Consider the following 19,991-nt stretch of genomic DNA (forward strand, 5'->3'; position numbering starts at 1 on the left):
CCCTAGTCTTCCCCCACATCCTCTTCAAACGGCTCATCAGGGACACCTTTCAGCCATCAGCCCCACTGGCCTAATAGGTCCTGCTCTGTTTTACTTTCTTTTTGGGACCTCTTATTACCCCAAAATATTTTTATTCATTTAGTGTTTTTCCCTACCTTGTGGCTACATCGGGATGTTATTGTTTCCAGTGATTAGTGGTCGGTAGAGCCTGGATTTGAATGCCATATGTGCTGTGTGAGTCTGAGCAAGTATCCCCTCAGAGGTTCTGTGCCTCAGTTTCCCCATCTGTAGAAAAGGGTGATGGTAATAAGAGTTCCTCATAGGGTTGTTGAGAGAATTAAATGAGTTAATACATGAAGTGCCTTAGCACAGGGCCTGTCATGTAGTACTAGCTATTGATTGAAGGGTTGTTTTGCTATGCAAATTTTTCTGAAGCCCAGCATATTGTAGGCGTTCAGTAAACATTTGTGGAAGGAACGACACACTTGGGCACTTAGAAGTTGGGCAGTTGGGAAGGGGAGAAGGATTAAAGTTGCCCAACCCCCTGGCTCCAAACGCACCTGCCACCTGCCGGCTAACCCGAGTGAGGACAGGGCAGGCCACAGAGAGGGGCCAAGGGACCGGCCAGAACCAAATCGTGGGCCTCGTCCGAAAATGGGATTTGATTCTGAGAGCACCAGGTTCTCTGCGGGGCGTGACCTCCGGCTGTTTCCGGGGAGAAGGCGGCGGGGGAGAGGGCCCAGAAGCAGTTAGCGGCGGAGCCCGGGGCGGGGGGTGCTGCTGAGGGGAAGCGGGGGTGTGCAGGCAGGGCGGTGCATGTAAATCCGGGGGCGGGCGCGGGGCGGGGCGCAGGAAGCCGGTAGGCTGAGTCTGGCGCTCAGGAAAACCCCGAGCGGCGCCGCCTTCCAGTCCCGGCCACCCCGGAGTCCCCATTTCCCGCTAGGGCTCCGGCTCCGCGAATGGACCCGGAGCGCACAGGTAGGATGCGGGGCGGTGAGCGCAGGTCAGAGGTGGGAAGGCGGGCCAGGTGGGGCACTCGTCGCTGGCACTCAGCGGCTTCGAAGTGCTGGGCCACCAGCAGGGCCCCAGGCAGGGTGTCGCCGGGACCTCCCCGACCCGCGCGGGGACAGCCCACGCACAGAGAGCGCCCGGCTCGGTCCCTGTCGCCCAGGGGCAGCCGAGGCGGAGAGCTGTTGGGTACTCAGACAGCCGGTGCACCCCAAACTCGTACTGTATGAGACGGTCACTCAGGGGCTTGAGACCATCCGGAGCGTGGGGTAAGGCTCGGGCCACGCAGGGCCCTTCTCTGGGCAGCGAGTCACCTCAGACCCCACCCACAGGGAGTTGATGAGGATTTGGGGGCGAAAAAGGATGGAGAAAGTTTTGAAAACTGAAATTTGATACTAGGTCAAGGAATCTGGGGAAAAAAGGCCTTTTTCACCTTTGGTCTCCTTATTTCAATATTGTTGGATGGACTCAATACTAGCGATCATTTTCTGGGTCTTCTGTAGGCTCCGTTCTGAACACTGAAAGTACTCCGAGTTAAACCTCAAAATAATCTTTCTGGTAGTGCTGTGTATGTGTCATGGCCATTTTTCAGATGAGGAGGCGGAGGCACAGGCAACTTAAATAACTTGCCCAAGGTGACACCCACCTGGAAAGTATGGGTCAGGATGGGAACCCAGACATTAGAGCCCACTGCCCTCCACCTGTCAACAGTATTTGTTAAACTACCCCATAAATGAATTCTCCATTTAATCAATTCTCTTTGATTAAAATACACATTTCCAGGCCTGGGCATTCCTTGGGCTTCAGATTCATAAACCCAGGAATCAGGATTATTATTCTTTTACTTTTTTATTTTTATATTTTTATTTTTTAAATTATAGTTGACATACAATATTATATTAGTTTCAGATGCACAAACAGTGATTAGTCATTTATATAAATTATGAAGTGATCACCCTGATAAATCTGGTACCCATCTAACACCATACATAGTTATTACAATACTATATTCCACATGCTATACTCCACATCCCCATGACTATTTTGTAACTACCAATTTGTATCTCTTAATTCCTTCCACCCTTTACCCCTTCCCCCACCCCCAATTATGATAACCATCAAAATGCTTTCTGTATCTGTGGACACGTTATTGACTTATACACAGCATTATTAACCAATGCTAATCTGGATTTTTTAAAAAACAAAATCTATATTTTTTATAATCAGGAGACACCGAGGATCAGCAGACTGGTGGCCAATGCTGGGGTTTGCAGATTGCCCTAGGACAGTACTAATCCTCCTTGAATCCTAGCCTCTGCCTGTCCCCAGCTCTCTGTGAGCTGTGACGTACCTGCTACTTCTCCTTTATGGGTGACCTTTTAGGAGCTGGAGCATTTCCTGGGACATCAGCACCTTTATTAAAATCCTACAGTCTGATGGGGGAAACTGAGACTCAGCTATCCTATTTGGCCCGGATTTCCTGCACAGTCAGGGTATGTCTGAGTCCTGCAGAGACCCTTTGCACTCAGCTAGTCCAGCCTGTGATTATAGAGAATGTTGAGGTACAGATTGGGAGGTGACGCCCAGCCGGTCACTCACTCATTAGCACTTATGGGGCTCCTAGTGAGCACTCCTTCAGTGCCGTTCAGCCACTGGCATTTGCCCTTAAGGAGGTCTCCCTCTGGGGAGGGGGAACACAGTAGGGGTGATCAGCTCTCCATGGGGCAGTGAGACAGGCTTCACGGAGCAGGGACCCCCCAAGCCAGCCTTGAGGGAGCAGTAGAGGAACTGGGCAGGGGGAGAGTGGTAGGGAGAGGTATGCTGAGCAGGGGGAACAGCGTGGGCAAAGGCTGGGAGGTGGAAGGGCGTGGCCTGTGATGCTTGTGGAGTGGGGAGAAGCCAGGGAGGGACGGGAAGGTGGGCTGCGTTGTAGAAGGCCTTGAAGACCTTGCTGAGGAGTAGGCCGATGTAGTGTATCTTTGCCTGAACCATAAAAATCACAATGCAGATTCCTGGGCCCCACCCTGGACCTCTGGAGCCAAACCTGGGGGGGAGGCCCTAGGAAGGCGGCAGGGGGAAAACCACCAGTGAGTTTTCCTGGTTACAACACAACCATTTACCAGCAGGTCTGGCATAACCTGAGGATTGCCACATCCTGGGCAGTGACTCAGAACTGATGTGTCTTATACAGCATGATCCCAGGGTCACAGAAAGCCCAGGCAGGGGTGGGGAGGCTGTCGCCTGAAGTTTTCACAGTTTCCTGATTCGAGATCAAATAAGTGAGAGGAGAGAACCTTTCCTGGAGCCCTCCTCTTCCTAACCCCCTACTCCTCTACCCGTGCCCCAGGATGGAGGAGGAAGTTCAGGGTCAGAGAGCCCACTGCCCTCAGCTGACCTCTGTGCATCTGGGACGCGGGCGGAGATTGAAGCTCCCAGCTGCTTTGTTTCCTCATGTTTGTGGAATGGGCTTTCATGAGGGTTACTGGCATCATGTTTTATAAGGTGCTTAACATAATTTTCAACACATCGTGTGTTTAAAATAAATGTTAATGTCTGTCGATACCTGTCAAGATGTATAGTCTGGAGGTTAAGAGCATGGACTCTAGAGCCAGTTTGCCCAGAGGCTGGCATTGCTACATACTAGTAGCTGACTTCTCAGGACCTCAGTTTCCACATCTGTGAGATTGTAGTGACTACTTTATACCATTGTAGTGATGATAAAGTGAATTACTAAGTGTCAGGCATACAGAACAGTGCCTGGTATGAAATAAGCACTATATATTTGTTAAATAAATAAATGAACCCCATTGGAAGGGGTTTAGTCTACCCTTTTTCAGGTCAGAGATGTGTGCAGTGACCTTGCCTAAAGTCCCATGTCTTGGAGTGACAGAGGGATGCGAACTTGCTTTCCTTCCCAACTTGTGTTCTTTCCCACTGTTCCAGTTTGTTGGGGTGATCAAGAGGGACATATTTCCCAGTATTACTCATGACCGGCACTGAGATGTGCCAGGTCATGTTTGGCCATACTTCCCTTGGCTAGTCCAGAAGAGAGGCCAATGGCTCGCTTGAACGTTTTATGAACTTGCCCTTGCAAGAGTGTAAATGAGAGAATTCCAGTGGCAGCTGGAGGGTCCTGCAGGATCCAGCATCAGATGAGCCATATCCCTGTTGCTTTATTGTGTGACTTCCAACAAGACATCTGCTTCTCTTAGCTAGAGGCACATGCTTGAAGACAGGGGCCCTGGGTTCAAATGTGAGTTTGCTGCTTCCTATCTGTGATCTGGAAGCAGTTGCTTAACCTCTCTGCATCTCAGTTTGCTTGTCAGTAAGATAGGTATTGGTAGGGGGGCTGTTTAAGAGAGAATTTTTATAGCACCTTGCCTTTGGTTCAGTAATTGCTGTTTTTCTCCCCATTTAGGACAGAGTTGCTTCTACATGTCTAGCATCTGCATTCGTTTCTTTTTCAAATACTTTTCGAGTACCAATATTTGCCAGATACTATGCCAGTTGCTACTGACAAAGAGCACTGGACAAAATCTTCGCTCTCCTGGAGTTTAAATTCCAGTCGAGAAGATGGGCAGTACATAAACAAATACATAAACACAGATCTACACCCCTTAACTGTAATTCCAAAATCCATAAGCTCTGAAAACCAGAAGATTTTTCATACTCTTTGGAAGTGTGACCTGATATGAACTAAACACGAGGCTCTTTGGGGTCTTCATTTCTCTTCCCTGGTGTGAATGTGTGTCTGTCTTGCTGCAGAGATATTCATGTGATGGGTTGAGGGGTGCTGTTCTGGACATGTGGGGGCGGGAGTGCTTACGTCAAGTGGTATTTTATACAAGATGACCTTTCTATAATCTGAGTAATTCTGAATTCTGAAACACGCTTGGCCCCCAGGATTTCACATGAGAGAATGAAGACAGTGCTAGGAGGAAAAGTGAAGTAGGCTGAGGGCGAGGTCAGGGGCCTCTCTGAGGAGGTGTGTCAGAAAGACAAGGGGCGGAGGCCTGGAAGAACGGGCCAGGTGGAGGGGACCACGCTAGAGGAGACCTTGTCCGTCCCACCAACCCCGCTTCTCGGCGCCCTGCTCTACGTGCACAGTTCTGTCTCAGTGCACGTATCTGTTCCTTTCCAAGAAGTGGCGATGCCTGTGAAGTTTCGTGTTTGGCTCTGACTGACTCATTCTCACTCTAGAGGGTCCCATGGGCCTCCTCACCTCCTCCAGATTGTTTAAAAAATTCAAGGTCTTGGCTAAAGCAGGCTTGGGTGCTGTGACTCACAGGGAACAATCGCTGGCTGGGCCAGCATTTGAGTGCCTTCCTCCTTTCTCCAGTGGAAGAGAGAGGATAGGGGTCCTGGTGAGGGGAGGAGAGAGTCTGGTGGAGCAGGTTTCTTCAGGGACATGTGTGTAGTTCTGAGCAGTGCCTTTATCAAGGGGCTAACAGCCTCCCTCCAGCCTGCAGAGCCAGCTTACAAAGATAAAAGCAGCATGCGTCTGGGGTGGCAGCACTTGGTTCAATTCACTGTTTACAGTCACTCAGCAAACATGCCAGGGGTTGGGGACACAGCAGCCTATGACGTGAAAGCGAAAGCCCTGGTAGAGTTGGTAGTCTCGTTGGGGGAGGTGATTCCATGGAGGTGACTTTTGAACTAAAGCCTGAAATAAAAAGGCATGTGGCCATCTGGGGAAAGCGATCCTGGCAGAGAGACTAGCAAGTACAAAGGCCCTGAGGTGGAAATAGGCTTTGTGCGTTTGGCCCACAGCAAGGAAGTAGATAAGGTTGGATGGAACTGAGGGTAGGGACATAGGTCAGGGAGGTAACCTGCATACCTGCATTAATCTCATTCAATTTGTAGACTAACCCTACAAGGTAGGAACTGCTCTTATCCAGATTTTATAGGTGAAGAAACAGGCACGGAATGGGTTAGCAACTTGTCCAGGATCACACAGCTGGCAGTTGACAGGGCAGGGCTGTGGACCCGGCCGCTCCAGAGTTCTCAGTCTTCACCATTGTGTTTCAACACATAATGGAAACTAGGCTTAAATGCTGAAGGCCCACCTGCTAATCAGATCATTAGGTGCCTCCCCATTTCCCCGAGTAGAAAACTGAGGCTCATGGACACAACTCAGAAGGGGCAGAGTCTGGATTCCAATCCAGTGTTGCTGACCTAGAAGCCTTTGCACTATAAACCACTGTTCCGAACCAACCCCCAACAACGAGTAGAGTTAAAAATACTGAATTTCTCGGTCAGAGATAAGGGAGTACGGTCACTGAGAACCATTTTGGAGAATGGAGGAAGGCCCGAGGTTTTCCCAGAGCAGCCAGGAAAGTGTTCTGCCTTTTCGAGAGGCACAGAGCTGCTCTGGAGAGCAGGCACCAGATCTGTGGGCTGGCAGCCCTCCAAGCCCACAGCCACGGCCTCCTGATAGTCTTTCCTGTAACGAACAATGGGGCAGAGGCCTTCCAGAAGTCAGATTTCCACAGCTACACGGCTGGCTAACGATCTTTCCTGAGGTATAGCCAAATTTGCTTTCCAGGAGCTTTTACTTTCTGGGTCTGGTTCTGCCCTTTGGAGGTAGTAAACTTCGCCCTCCAATGACAGCCTGATATTTCTCTTGTTCAGACTATACGGCCATAGTTCTTTTAATCATTATTCTTGACTCAGGGAATTGTTACGAGTTCAGTCTCGCTTTAGACATGATCCACTTGGTCAGAGTCCTGTATGAAACCCATTGCTTTCCTCAAAGCTTACCTAGTCACAGAGGAGAGTGAGTATCACCTTCTTTGATCTGGAGCCCATACCTCTGTCGATGCAACCTGCTGTCATACTTTGTAGTAGCCATATCCCACTTGGGGCTCATACTGGGTTTGCCAGTTAAAACCTCCAGGTCTCTCTTCTTCATGAGCTGCTGTCAATCAAAGTGTCTTCCATTCTGAAGTTTCTTGTTTAAGGCTAACAGTTGTTTTCAGCCTTTCTTGTTTTAAAATAAATGAACTTAAAGGCTAAATGTTTTGGCTTTATTCCACAGGTCTTATTACACACAATGTCATTCACTGGTAAAATATTTATAATTTCCCCTTTGTTTAAAAATGTTATGTACTTTTTAAATGTTTTAAGATGGGTGGAAAGGTTTTGAAAGTTTTTTTTTTAAATTGTTAGTTTCTAAATTTGTTGCATTATGGTCAATATTTGTGGCTTCTATGATATCAGTGATGGAGAATTTTGAGATCTTGTCTGTAGGATTTTCTGGTCAATTTTTCTGTATGCTGTATTTTTGAAAGGATATATATTTTCTGTTGGGTATAAAGTTCTAGAAATATATCTATTAGATAAAGCCTGCAAACTATAGCATTCCTACTTTCTATGGTCTTATGTGTTTTTGTTTACCTGATTTATCTTCCACTACGATAGAGGATCTGTTCATTTCTCCTTGGTTTTCTCTCTGTTTTTTGCTTTATTTTCAAAGCTATGTCGTTAGGTGCATATAAATAGAATATATGAATAGCAGAAGGATTCATGGTTTTTATACCTTCATGGCGAATTGCTCCTTTTGTCAGTATAAAACAGCTTTCTCTCTTTTTATACTAAGATGCCTTCAATTCTGTTTTATTTAGTATTAATATACCTATTATCTTTATTTGTATTTTTCTTGACTAATTTTCCAATCCTTATTTCCTTTTCTTCAACTCCAAAGTTGTAGAGCTATTATTTGACCCCATTCTTGTGACCAGATGATTAAAAAAAAATATATATATATATTGCATCTCAGTCTCAGCTCTGCAACCCACTTGCTTAGTAATATTGTATAAGTCATTTTCCCTATTCGATCCTCAGTTTCTTCATCTATAAAAGGGGGATATGATCTGCTTTGCCCTTATCTCTGGGTTTTTATGAAAATAACTATGACAGTCAATATGAAAGGCATTGCAAACATCGCTGTTCACATATCAGTCTTTGGGTGTAGATATTGGCCGGTACTCTAGGCAGTGAGAACGGCATGTACAAAGGCTTAGAGGCTTCCATTTGGCCGCCTTTGGTTGGATGCCTTCTCTGTTTACAAAGAGACATGAGTAAGATGCAGCCCCTGGCTAGCCTGGAGGAACTTCCAGTCTGGAAAGGGAGAGAAATGATGGGCACAGCTCATTATTACCAAGAATGGAAAGGATGGTGGGACAGAGGGACAGGCAGAGGGGTGAGGTGGGCTGAGGGAAGAGCAAGGTTTGACCAGGAATATCCCAAGGGGGTGGCCCAGGAAAACTGAGAGGCAGAGCAAATAGCCCAAGGGAAGCGGGCGAGTAGAGGGAGTCTGTGGCATGTTTGGGGATGGGTGGGGTAGGGGTGAGGGATACAGAGTTTGTAAGGGTTGCTCTTGGGCCCCTCACCCTCCACGGAGGAGGAAGGCGGTGGAGCTTGGAAAATTTTTGAAATCCTCACTGACACCATCATGCCGCTCAGCCACCCAGAGCAAGTGGTGGGGTGTCTCCAGCCCCGCAACTCTTGAAAAGGCAGCCTTTCATCTTTGGGGGTGCCAGTGCTTGGGGAAGGTGTGGAGGTCGCACCTGTGGTTCCTTTCCTCTTGTTGGGGGTCTTCTGGCATTACAAGACACCCACCTGCCCAGGAGGACACCAGCTGGTGATTGTAAGCGAAAAGCAACCACAAATGTGGGGTGTGGTTTTTGAAACTTAAACTCAGCATAATATGCCTAAAAATCTAGATTTTTGGCCTCTTTTGAGAAATCAAAGACCTAGCAATGGCTGTGCCTTCATTCTCACATGGCAAAAAGCCACCGAAGCAGTGTGGTGGCTGTCTTTTGGGACCGGGCATGTGCTTGCCACTTGTCTCCTCTCTGTTCACTGAGATCTCAGTTCTCTTAGATATTGAGTTTGCTGTGGAGGAGGTGACTCTGCGGCCATGAAGGAGGTGGCTTGTAAAGGTCTAGGGGGGCCTGAAGTAGCATTGGGAGTGGACTAAGGAACTTTGGGGGGACCCTTCCAGCCCTGAGAATGGATGGTTCTCAGATCTTTGCTGATATACCCCAATACCCTAGATTGCACACTCCCTTACTTTCTCAGCCATCTTTTTTTCTTTTCTTTCTGTTGCAACATGCGTGCAGACAAGTACACAGCTTCATGCGTGAACACGTGCGTATTACCCGATGAAGAAACAAAACATGACTGCTTTCCCAGAAGGTTCCCTTTTGCCTCCTCTTGGTCACACTCCTGACCCCCTGCCGCCCCAAGGACACTATCCTAACTTCTACTTCCAAGATCAGTTTGTCTCCTTCCGAACTTCATATGACTAGAGTTGTTACTGTTTTTTCGAGCCCAGCTTCCTTTGCTCAGCTCGTACCTGTGAGACCTGTCTGTGCAGTCACAGCACCTGTCGTTTACTCAGGGTCTCAGAGTTTCCTTGGTGTTTAGAGATGAGCTTTTGCCACCTGCTTCATCAACACTGTCCAAGCCCCCTCCACCCACTTGTGGTCTCTTCACCTCCCTGCTACCTCCCTGTGAGGCAGGTGACTGTGCCTGCCTTTCACAGTGAGGAGACTGAGGCTCTGAGGGGACCCTGGCTTGCCAAGATTTCTCAGACAGCCAGGGTGGGGCCTGCGACTTAGACCCAGAATTATATTTTTAGATTCCTCAGAGTTCCTGCTCACATGAGCAGCCCTGCACGTCTCTGTGTCTGACTATGCCAGAAATTATATGGGGTGAGACAACAGGAACAACTTGAGGGAGAGCACCTCGCTACCTGTCTGCAGACAAAATGCACGGGGAGCTCTTATCTTTGTTCGTGTGTCATGGGCTCCCGGTTGGTCTAGGGTCAAAGTCATAGTCACCATTGAGACCAGTTCACTGGTGAGGACTGAGCACACAGGGGTGGAGGCCAGGTTCTAGCTCGACCACTCCCTGCCTCGTCACCTTGAAACTATACCTGAACTCCTCCGAGCCTTGGTGCCCCCCACCCCTGTGCAGGGAGGCTGTTTGGCCACATCTTCCATAGGAGACTTGCAGGAGGAGCAGACAGGTGCATAACAGGAGCGAGCTGTGCTGCAGCTCCAGAGCCAGAAGGTCCACGTTCAAATCCCCGCCCCACCACGTACTAGCTGTACGTTCTTATGCTGGTTCTCAAACCTTCCTGGGCCTCAGTTTCCCCTTCTACAATAGGGATGATAACTGCACCTGCCGTATTCCTTGGGTTGAGTGTGGAACTCATGGACAGAAAAGTCATTGGAGAGCTCAAGGAATTGGGGATGCATGGGGGCAATTATGACTGCTACAGACTCCAGGAAGGAGGCTTATTAGGAGCTGTGACTGTTACTAAGGTAGCCAAAATCTAATCAGTGTCATGGGGCCAGACATTATGGCTCTGCTCTTCAGGGCAGTGAGTAATAATCATGATAATGCCCCAATTACCAGCTCTCCGGAGGCTAGCTCTCCTGTGCTGTGTGCGTGTGGGCTCATCAGTGCCTGCATTATGGTATTAAGGAGACTCCAAGCCAGAATTGGTCAGTGTTTATTCAGCAGTGAGAAGCGGAAAATGTCAGCTTTTTAGAGCTGTAGCCTTGCCTCCATCAGGGATGGCTGACTAGGCCCCCTGCACATAGCCAGGAGCAGTTTGTTCATTCATTCTTCCATTTAGTAAGTATACCTGAAACCCCCACCCCCAATGCTAGGCACTGCCCTAGGCTCTGTCACCCTATAGAAGTGAGCGAGGTGGACACAGGCCCCGGCCGTGTGGGAGCCGGCCATCCGGTGGGCATTTTGGAGGCGTGCGGGTGCAGAATGCTGCAGGGAGTTAAGCGCTGTGCAGAGAAACAAAGCAGGAGAAGGGCCTGAGAGTGCTGGAGGTCGGCTGCTGGCTCAGCCTCCTCCCCGGGGCCCCTGGCACCTTCCGCCGATGGCCACGGCTCCCAAAATCCTACATAGAGCCACTCAGATGCCCCCCGGGGTCCCCTCTGGCTGCTTGGACTTGACATGTTCACAACCAACACGAGTGTCCACATTTCCATAAAGTAGCCATTGGCATGAGATGCCAGCTTGCCCCTGAGATGGGGTCCCCCACTAGGGAGTCTGGCCCAGTCATGCCTTGTGAGGGAGGCCCACAGTCTCCAGCCCTCTCCTGTCCCTCTCGGACAAAGTGGGTCTCACTCTGCACAACCCCCTGGCTCAAGTTAGTTACAGCTTGTGACCCTCAAATCTGTCTCGAGCCTGAGACTTCCTTCTGAGCTCCAGGCCACAAGGACATACGACCTTCTAGATGGCTCCCATGGCACACAGCCTGCTTAGACTCACTGTGTCCACAGCTTGGCAGAGCGTGCGATTGTCCCCAGCAAGCCTGCTTGCTCCCTTCCCCAGCATCGTCATCTGCTGCCGCCCCAGGCCAAGGCCACCTCTTCTCTCCCAGCCACCTCCATCTTGCCTGGTGGTCGTTCACACAAAGGCTGGAGTGGGAGTTTTGGAAAGCAGCTCCTCTCCTGCTGAACAGTCTTTGTGGCTTGCCGCTGCCCTGCGGACTGAGCCCTAATCGCCGACCGTGCCTGGTGGGCAGTGTCGTCTGGCCCTGCTGACCTCTCTGCTGTTGTCATGTCCTTGCCTTCTACCCACTGCTGCAGCCAAGAGCCCGTTTCGTGGGACAGGAGCTGGGTCGTGCCCCTCACCCCTGGCTATTTACTCGCTTTCACTCATCTCTTCCCTTTATGCCTCCCTCTCTGAGAATCCTGAAGAATCTGTAAAATGAGTTTAATAATCGTACTCCTCTCATGGGGGTTTCCAAAGCATCTAGAACAGTGCATGGCATTGAAGAAGCTCTGAATGTGTAACCGTAAGAACACAGCGCAGTGCACACGTGGATTTATTGAGTGCCTGCTGTGTGCCGGGCACTGGGCTTGATGTCCTGGTGAGGTGGATGAGACGTGCTCCCTGCCCTCAGGAGGCCCACGGTGCCCTCTGTGGGACGGACATTCATGCCCCCGGGACACCTGACCCTCAAGGACTGGCACAGGTCCTTGCTGACGGCTGCCTCTCAGCTGCCTCTTCTATTTCCTGATGGTGTCCCCACTGCCCGCAGCAGGCCCGTTTCTCACTCTGGTGCCTCCCGTAGTCTGCTCCATCCCGGTAAATGGCCACGCCATCCTTTCAGGGGCCAGAAGCCCCAGAGACCTTCTTGACCCCATTAGCCCTGTTTTCCTTTTACCCATTCTCTTGGCAAAATCCATTCTCTTGGCTCTGCCTTCTAAGAGATTTAGAATCCAGCCCCCTCTTACCGGTCCTTCCCCACCGCCACGTGCAAACCTGGTTCCAGGCCAGCAGCCTCCTCGCTGGTCCCTGCTTCCGCCCTTGACCCCACAGGCCTTTCACACCGCGCAGCCGTACGGATGGTTTGAAATGTGTCAGCTCACTCAATACTTGTCAAAGGAAAGAAGGAAGAAAGGCATGAATGAGTGGTCTGTTTCGCATCTCTAGTACCTGGCACGTAGTAGGTGCTCAGAAAACACCTGCATTAAGAATAGACAAGGGCGCGAGAGAGTGGGTGGGGCCTGGAGGACACAGTAGGGACACAGGAGCCTTGTGGGCTCTGTTGGCCGAGGTTACTGATTCTTGCTCCTGGCGGCAGTAGAACCAGCCTGCTGCCACCCCTTCTCGTCACTCGGCGGACGGGGGTGGGGTAGGCAGGCAGAGCCTAGGCCATTTTGGGGCCTTGGCCTGGCCTGCCTCACCATCCAGGGTGGGGCTGCTGACGTGGCTGCCTGTTCTGGGAACCCCAGGCAGGCAGCAGTTCCAGGAAAGCTGCTGCCTCAGGGAGAAGTGTGTCCCTGGCCCCCAGCCAGACCGGCCCAGCTGTTCCAGAGGCCAGAGGAAGCTCCAGGCTGGCTTACAAATTGTGGAGTCTCAGGGATCAGTGGCTCCTCGGAGCCCGCCACATCCCCTGCTGTGTTGGCTTCCTCTCCACATGCCTCTTGTCATGGGACTGACTGTGTCCTGTCTGCTGATTCAGACTCCACCCTCCAAGCTGATTTGTGGTCAGAAGTAGAAAGAGGAGCAGGAGGCTTGCACACCCCCCGGGCTCGGGAAGAATCTCCTTGGTCACTTCTGGACTGCTGCTGGCTTCTGGCATTTCGAGACTTGCCACTCATCTACCCCCAAATAAAGAGTGAGTTAAGTGTGTTTCTCTGCCAGCGGGAGTGTTTTCCCACTCCGGGCACTTCTGCTGTCTTTCTGGCTCAGACTGTCACTGCCTATTTCGTTTCCTAACTCCATGACCTTGGCCTTGTCAGTTGCCCTTTCTAGGCTTCAGTTTTCCTCTTTGGCCAATGACACCACATCCCAGCGTTGCAGGGACTGCATTTCAGAGGCAGCAAAACGCAATGGCCAGGCACATGGATTCTCGAGTCAGATCGCCCCTGTTTAAATCCAGGTTCTGTGACTAATCTTTCTGTGCCTCAGTCTCCTCATCCATAATATGGTAATTTTAATGGCACCTTCGTCATAGAGTTGTTGTGAATAGCAAATTGATTAATACATTGTAAACACCAAGGACAATGCCAGGGACTACATATGCATAGCAATTATTGTGGGCAGAAGCTTGGTACATGCTCCCTGTTTAAAAAGATGATCGAATTTGTTATTGTTGAATTTTAACCCACCATTCATTTAATAGATGTTTATTGAACGTATACTCTGTAAATGTCAGACACTCTTTAGGTACTGGGGATAAAACAGTGACCGTGGCGGGCATAAAACTCTGCCTTCATGGGGCTTGCATTCTCATGGGTGTGGACAAACAATACATATATAGCTAAAAATATCATTTAAATGCTACAGATTCTCTTTATTTTCTCAACTTCATGAATGAGGGGGGCTATTACTCCTTTACCTGTTTTCCTTAAAGGCATGTTTGTCTTATTGATGTGTGAGACCTCTTTCTATATTAACCCTCTGTCATGTAGATTGTTACCTTTTTCTGGTCTTTTGCTTGCTTGCTTTCTGTTTTTTTTGTTTTTTGTTTTTGTTTTTTTTCTTTTTTTCTTTTTTTATGGCCTGTTTTGACTTAGGGAAGTTGAAAATTTTTGCAGTCAAGTCTTTCTTTGACGTCTACATCCTATAATAAAATAAACACTCGCATGTAACCTCAGTGATAGGATTAGAGATGGCGATAAATATGTGGCAGAAGTAAACAGGGCGCTGCGATAAGTAACAGAGGGAGCCCTCTTTAGGTGATGGGGTTTAAAGACTGCGAGGGGGAAAAGGCTGGGCGAAAAGGCTGGGGTGTGTGTGTCGGGGTGCTCAGGGGCAAAGGCTTGTTGGGGAGGGAGAGGGGATCGCCTGTCCTCTCAGTTTCCTCCACCAGTAACTTCTTACCAAGCCGTAGTACAGTATCCCAGCCAGGATACTGATGTTGATACGATCCACACTGATCTTGCTTAGATTGCCCCTGCTTTACCTGTACTCGTTTGTATGTGTGTATGTCTTTAGTGCTGTACAATTTTATCACATGCACAGCTTCGTGCCTCTCTCACCATGGTCAAAGTTAAGAACAGTTCTGTCATAAGGATGCATCCCTGTGTTGCCTTTTATGACCACACCGACCTCTCTTCCTGCCCGCCCCCCCCCCCACCTCCCCGGTAATCACTAATCTGTTCTCCCTTTCCATGTTCTATTTTAAGAACGTTACATAAATGGAGTCACACAGTGCACACCCTTTTGGATTGGCTGCTTTCACGTCTGGGGCTGGATTATATTCTGAGTCAGAGATGCTCCTCTTGGGTGGGCACAAACCCCTGGGGGTCCGTGGCCCCTGGGTGAAGACACCATTCAGGAGCCAGAGGCCAGTGAAGGGCATGAGTAGGCAGTTCATGGCCTGGTTTCCGATTTAAAAATGATGGGCTGACTTATTTCTGCAATAACTGCTAACTGTCCCCGTGGTCTCCCATTCCATTATTCTCTCAGCCCCAGACTAGGTTCTCGAAAAATCTTAAAAACCCTCAAAAAACTGCTGATTGCCTGGAGGAGGGGCCTTTAACCTGGATTCCTTACTTGGGCTCCAGGGGGTCTGTGAATCCCTAAAATAGAATGTGGAATTAAATGTGTATACTTTTCTAGAATGAGGGTTTGGTGTTTACATCAGCTGTTCAGACGCGTCAGTGATGTACAGAAAGGTTAAGAGCTGAGGCTGTGAAGCCTGACTGCCCCTGTTCAAATCCCAGGACTGTCACAGCTGTGCAGCCTCAGGGAAGCCACTTAACCTTTCTGTGCCTTGGTTTCCTCATCTGAAAATGGGGGGAAATTATAGTACTTATTTCATAGGGCTGTTTTGAGTATCAAATTAATATGAGTAAAATATGTAGAAGGCAACGTGGCATGTGGTAAATATGATATGTTTGTTAAGTGAATGATGAGTCTGCAGGATGTAGGAAGGCAGAACCTTTAGGCACAGACCATCTAGGGCCTTTGGGGTTTTGGATTCTTTCTTTGTCAACAAGCTTCAAATCAGTAATTCTTCCAAAGGGATACTCAGGTAATGGTTGGACATTGTCACCTCCCTTGTCCTGAATCTCATATCTCTGTTAATATGGCTTTCGTTGGCTTTTTTGTTTGTTTAAGCTGCTTTTTCATCTCTGGCTCATGGGGAGTTTGTAGACAATAAAAGCTCTTGGCCCTTTCTGCTGCTCAGGCAGGCTTTTTGGTCCTATGCTTGGGCAATTGATGTTCAAAACTGACAAGCAGGATGGCCAGCTTTTCCTGGATCATTTCATTCATCTTGCTGGGTTCAGCCTCTGGTTCTGGGAGAAGTCGAAGGCATTGATATTGACATATTGGAATGCACCTTGGGTTCAGAAGCCAACAGACTTGGGTTCTGGCTCTAGCTCTGTCGTCTCTCCAGCTGTGGGACTTGATGGGCAAGTTATTTGATCTTTTTGGACTCAGTTCCCGCAGGCGGAAAGTGAGAAACAGCCCATCTTGCGGGGTTCTTGGGTAGATTCGATAAGGTAATGCTTCTGCTGCACTTGGTAAAGTGTCATGCACAATGTGAGTACCTGACAAACAGAATTTGGTTTACCCAAATCCTTGGCTTGACACAAGGAGGTTGTTTCCGGTAGTCTGGCTCTGCTCAGCCGTGACCTGGGGATGAGCACCCTGTCCGTGGAAGTGTACAGCAGACACTGGTGTTTGCTGCAAGCTTCCACTGGACTGCAGCATGTCAGAGATGGCATATTTACAGGGCATCTTTGCCCAAGTTGGCAGTTGAGCTAGACAGATGACCCCGAGACTCCTCCCAATTCCAGCAAGTCAGAAATTCGTGACTGAGAATGCAAACTTGAAATTGTTTCCTTCTGCCACATGCTTGACCCGGATCACTTGGTAATTATTATTTTTAATTCCTTTACTTTGGCCTCTGTTCCTTTTCTCTCATTGCATCTGTTAGCGTGGTTTCCCCTGAAATGCAGCAGCCGTGTGAAGCCAGCTGGTGTGCGTGTGTGTGAGCACGCGCACACGCACACATCCGGATGTGCCCTCTGAATCAGATCAGAGATGGCCCGCCTGCCTACCCTCAGTGTGATGTTTCAGTCCACCCAGATGGGCTTGCTCTGCCCCCCAGGCCCCTTCGGAGGACTTTGCCATGATAGCCCTTCTGCCGTGTGACTTTGGACATCTTGGCCTCTCTGTTTCTCTTTATCGAAAATCGGGGCTAAAGTGGGGCTTTTGCCATCTCTGCCACAGGATACTGTGGACATCTGTGAACTTGTGAGAGAGAAGATTACTGGGACTTTGCAGAGGAAACCAGTGTCACAGACTCACCACCGCTCTCCCACCCCCTCCTTCCTTGGTCTTCAGTGTGGCTGCCCAGAGGGCCAGTTGGGGCTTTAAGCAGATGCCCAGTCTACCCCTCGAGAGAGATTTACAGCCCTGTGCCCAGCCCGTTAGGGGCTCCACATGAAATCCAAAATGACTTTATTTGACAGACATTTACCAAGCACGAGCTATGTGCCAGGCATCCGTGTAGGTACGAGAACTCGACAGTGAACAAGACGACCGGGATGGCAGACACTTGAAAGATGACCGGTCTCCCACATACTCCCTGCCTTTTGTCCCCACAGCTCTTTATAGACTGCCCCTCAGTTTAGATCTGTCTGTGCTCCCCTGGGATGTGTGTATTTGGAACGCTGGAGAAGCGATGTTGTGTTCCTGTCAGGGCATTGTTTCAGAAAGCTCAGGACCTTGATCTGTCCCATTCCTGGTGATGTTGACGTTGACCACTTGGTTAAGGTGGTGTCTGCCAGGTTTCTGTATAGAAAGTTACATACGATTTTATGTATTTTGTATATATAGCATGGAAAATTTTAAAGCTGATAAATATTTTGACTCATTAATTAATAAATAATATGAGGTTCATGAGGAGGTACTTAGATCATAAGTGAGGTACTTCTCCCTCACTTATGATCTATATTACTACAGACCTATGCACCCCTATTTTTAACTCCAAGGGTTACAGTTGGTTAATTAATGTTTATTATGATGCTTCAGTTGTGCCCATTTTGGCCAGTGGGATCCTGCTCAGGCTGGCTCCTGTGCCTTTTTGATGTGTTCCCAGCATTCTTGGAGCATGTTCTTACTTTCTGGCACAACAAGAGTTTCAGGCTTGTTGTACTTGCCTTGCTCCTGGAGTCAGTCATTTTGCTGAGGAGCTGTGGTTCATTACAATGCAGGATACTGTTTGGAAGCCAAGACCTGGGCACCGATAATCAGATGCACTGCTGGATCCTGGACTGACATAGGGCATTATTGAGACAATTAGCAAAATGGAAATAGGGTCAGAGGATTAGATGGTAGTAACGCATCAGTGTTAATTTCCTGATTTTGATGGTTATATTGTGGTTATGTAGGGGAATGTTCTTGTTTTCCTGAAATATACATGGGGATATTAAGGGGTAATTTATTCATTGTGAATAAAAAAATAAAATGAATAAGTGAGAGAGAAAGAGAGAGAGAGAGAGAGAGAGAGAGAGAGAGAGCGCGCGCGCGCGAGTGAGCGAGTGAGCAAGAGCGCACGGGAGCCTGAGAGAGAAGGAATGTGAATGAAAGGTCAGTAAGAGGAGAGGTGCGGAGGTGGAAATGAGTTGGGAGTATTTGAAGAGCAGCAGGAAGGGAAGGCGTGCGGGTTCCAGGAGTGTCATGCACAGGTGCTGGGGCCAGGGGAGAGGGAGATGGCCCAGCTGGGTAGAGCCTTCAAGTGGGGCGAGGTCTCTGGAGAGCTTCCAGCAAGGGCTTGGGGCTTCAGATCAGTGGCCTTAAGCCCTTACCTTGCTCCAGAAGCCGTGCAAAGTGCCCATGCCTCGCATCCGCTCTACAGTACACCCCTGAGGTGCATCTTGGTATCATATCCGCGTTTCAGGTAAAGCAGGAACAGCACATAGCTACTAAGTAGCAGAAAGGGGCCTGGAGCTGCTCTTTTGAGTGTGATCCCAAGATAGAGACCCAAGAAAAGGCAGGGGGGCGGCGGGGGGGAGGGCGGCGGTGAGTGCTGTCGGCATTATTGGGACATTGCTTTGTAGGGGGCATTTGGCATTGTGTGCCTGGAGTGTTGGGGGAAGTGCACACTCCGTGACCTGATGGGATTCTTCTGAGCATTGGCCTTAATCATAATGAATGGTGACATTACTTGAGCTGTTTCTGTGTCCAGGTCACCGTTTGAGGACTCCACATGTGTTAACTCATTTACTCCTCACTACACCCCCGGTGGAATGGAAACTGAGGCACGGAGGGGTTAAGCAGCTTGCTCAAGGTTCATAACAGGTAAATGACAGTAGGTGTTTAAACTTAAATAATCAGAGAAATGTGTGGTGGTGGTTCTCCAGGGACAGGCACAGAAACCACACTGTGTACAGTAACAAAGTAACATGAATAATAAATAAGGCTAAAATGCAGTGGCGGATACACAGCGCAACACTACTGACCTGATGCTTTGGATCTAGACTTAGTGGCGTGGAATGATGTTAATGATACTGGAATTTTAAAATTTAAGTTTTAGTGTGTCGAGGGTGCTGCTGTTTTGGTAAATAAAATTCATATTTATCCCCCTATATTTATAACAACGAATCTGAAAGAATAAATATTAATATGTAAATGGGTTATTGCTTTTTGGGGCTTGTGATTTTGGGAGAATTTGAATTATTTTCTTTTTGGGCATCTGTACCTTCTTATTTTTATTCCCCAGTCATGGCTTGTGGGATGTCATTAACACAATAGGGGCAGTGCACGATTCCATTGATATAAACTCTAAAACAGTCAGGGTCATCTATGGCAAGGGTCCCTAACCCCCAGGCCGTGGACCAGTACTGGTCCAGTCTGTGGCCTGTTAGGAACCGGGCCGCGCACCGCAGGAGGTGAGCAGTGGGGGGAAGGGCGTGAGCATGCCAAGCTTCTTCTGTATTTGTAGCCGCTCCCCAGCCATATAGCATCACTGCCTCAGGTCCACCTCAGATCATCAGGCATTAGATTCTCATAGGAGCACCAGTCAGTCCCTGGTGCCAAAAAGGTTGGGGACAGCTGATCTGTGGGGTTAGAAGTCAGGGCAGAGGGATAATAACTGAGGGAAACAATAATGCTGTGTAACAAGCACAGAACCTTGAGGCCGCACTAGAGACACTTACGTAGCTTGAGTTTGAATTCGTGGGACTCAGTCACCTGGGCTTGGCTGATCGTGTGGGCTCACTTGTGCATCTGAGGTCAGCTCTGAGTCCTGTTGGTGTTGTGTGAGTTCACTCACATGACAGAGGGGTGGCTGCTTGTTACTTAATGCAGGATTCTGCATGTCACTGTCCTCTAAAAGGCTAGCCCAAGCATGTTTTCAAGGCAGTGGTCATGCCAAAGCAGGCCTCTGCATGCCTCACTTTGGCTAATAGTCTGTTGGCCATGGTAGTCACATGGCAAGGCCAGAGTCCAAGGTCGGAGAGAATGCCCTACCCAGAATGGTG

General features: G+C 49.0%; 1 protein-coding gene across 3 annotated transcripts in view; it reads left to right on the forward strand.

The window, feature by feature from the left end:
• Positions 1-846: 846 nt before the first annotated feature.
• IL4R (interleukin 4 receptor) overlaps positions 847-19,991 on the forward strand; it is a 39,748-nt gene continuing 20,603 nt past the window's right edge. For 2 of the 3 annotated variants that reach the window (XM_016136779.2, XM_016136778.2), the window contains exons 1-2: positions 847-978; positions 18,698-18,810. The gene's annotated coding sequence lies outside the window, so the exon portion shown is untranslated. Of the gene's footprint in view, positions 979-13,012; positions 13,169-18,697; positions 18,811-19,991 lie in introns of all 3 variants that reach the window. The other variant, XM_016136777.2, reaches the window with a different exon arrangement.

The sequence above is a fragment of the Rousettus aegyptiacus genome, unplaced genomic scaffold (assembly GCF_014176215.1).
Source record: "Rousettus aegyptiacus isolate mRouAeg1 unplaced genomic scaffold, mRouAeg1.p scaffold_m13_p_8, whole genome shotgun sequence".
Lineage (NCBI taxonomy): Eukaryota > Metazoa > Chordata > Mammalia > Chiroptera > Pteropodidae > Rousettus > Rousettus aegyptiacus.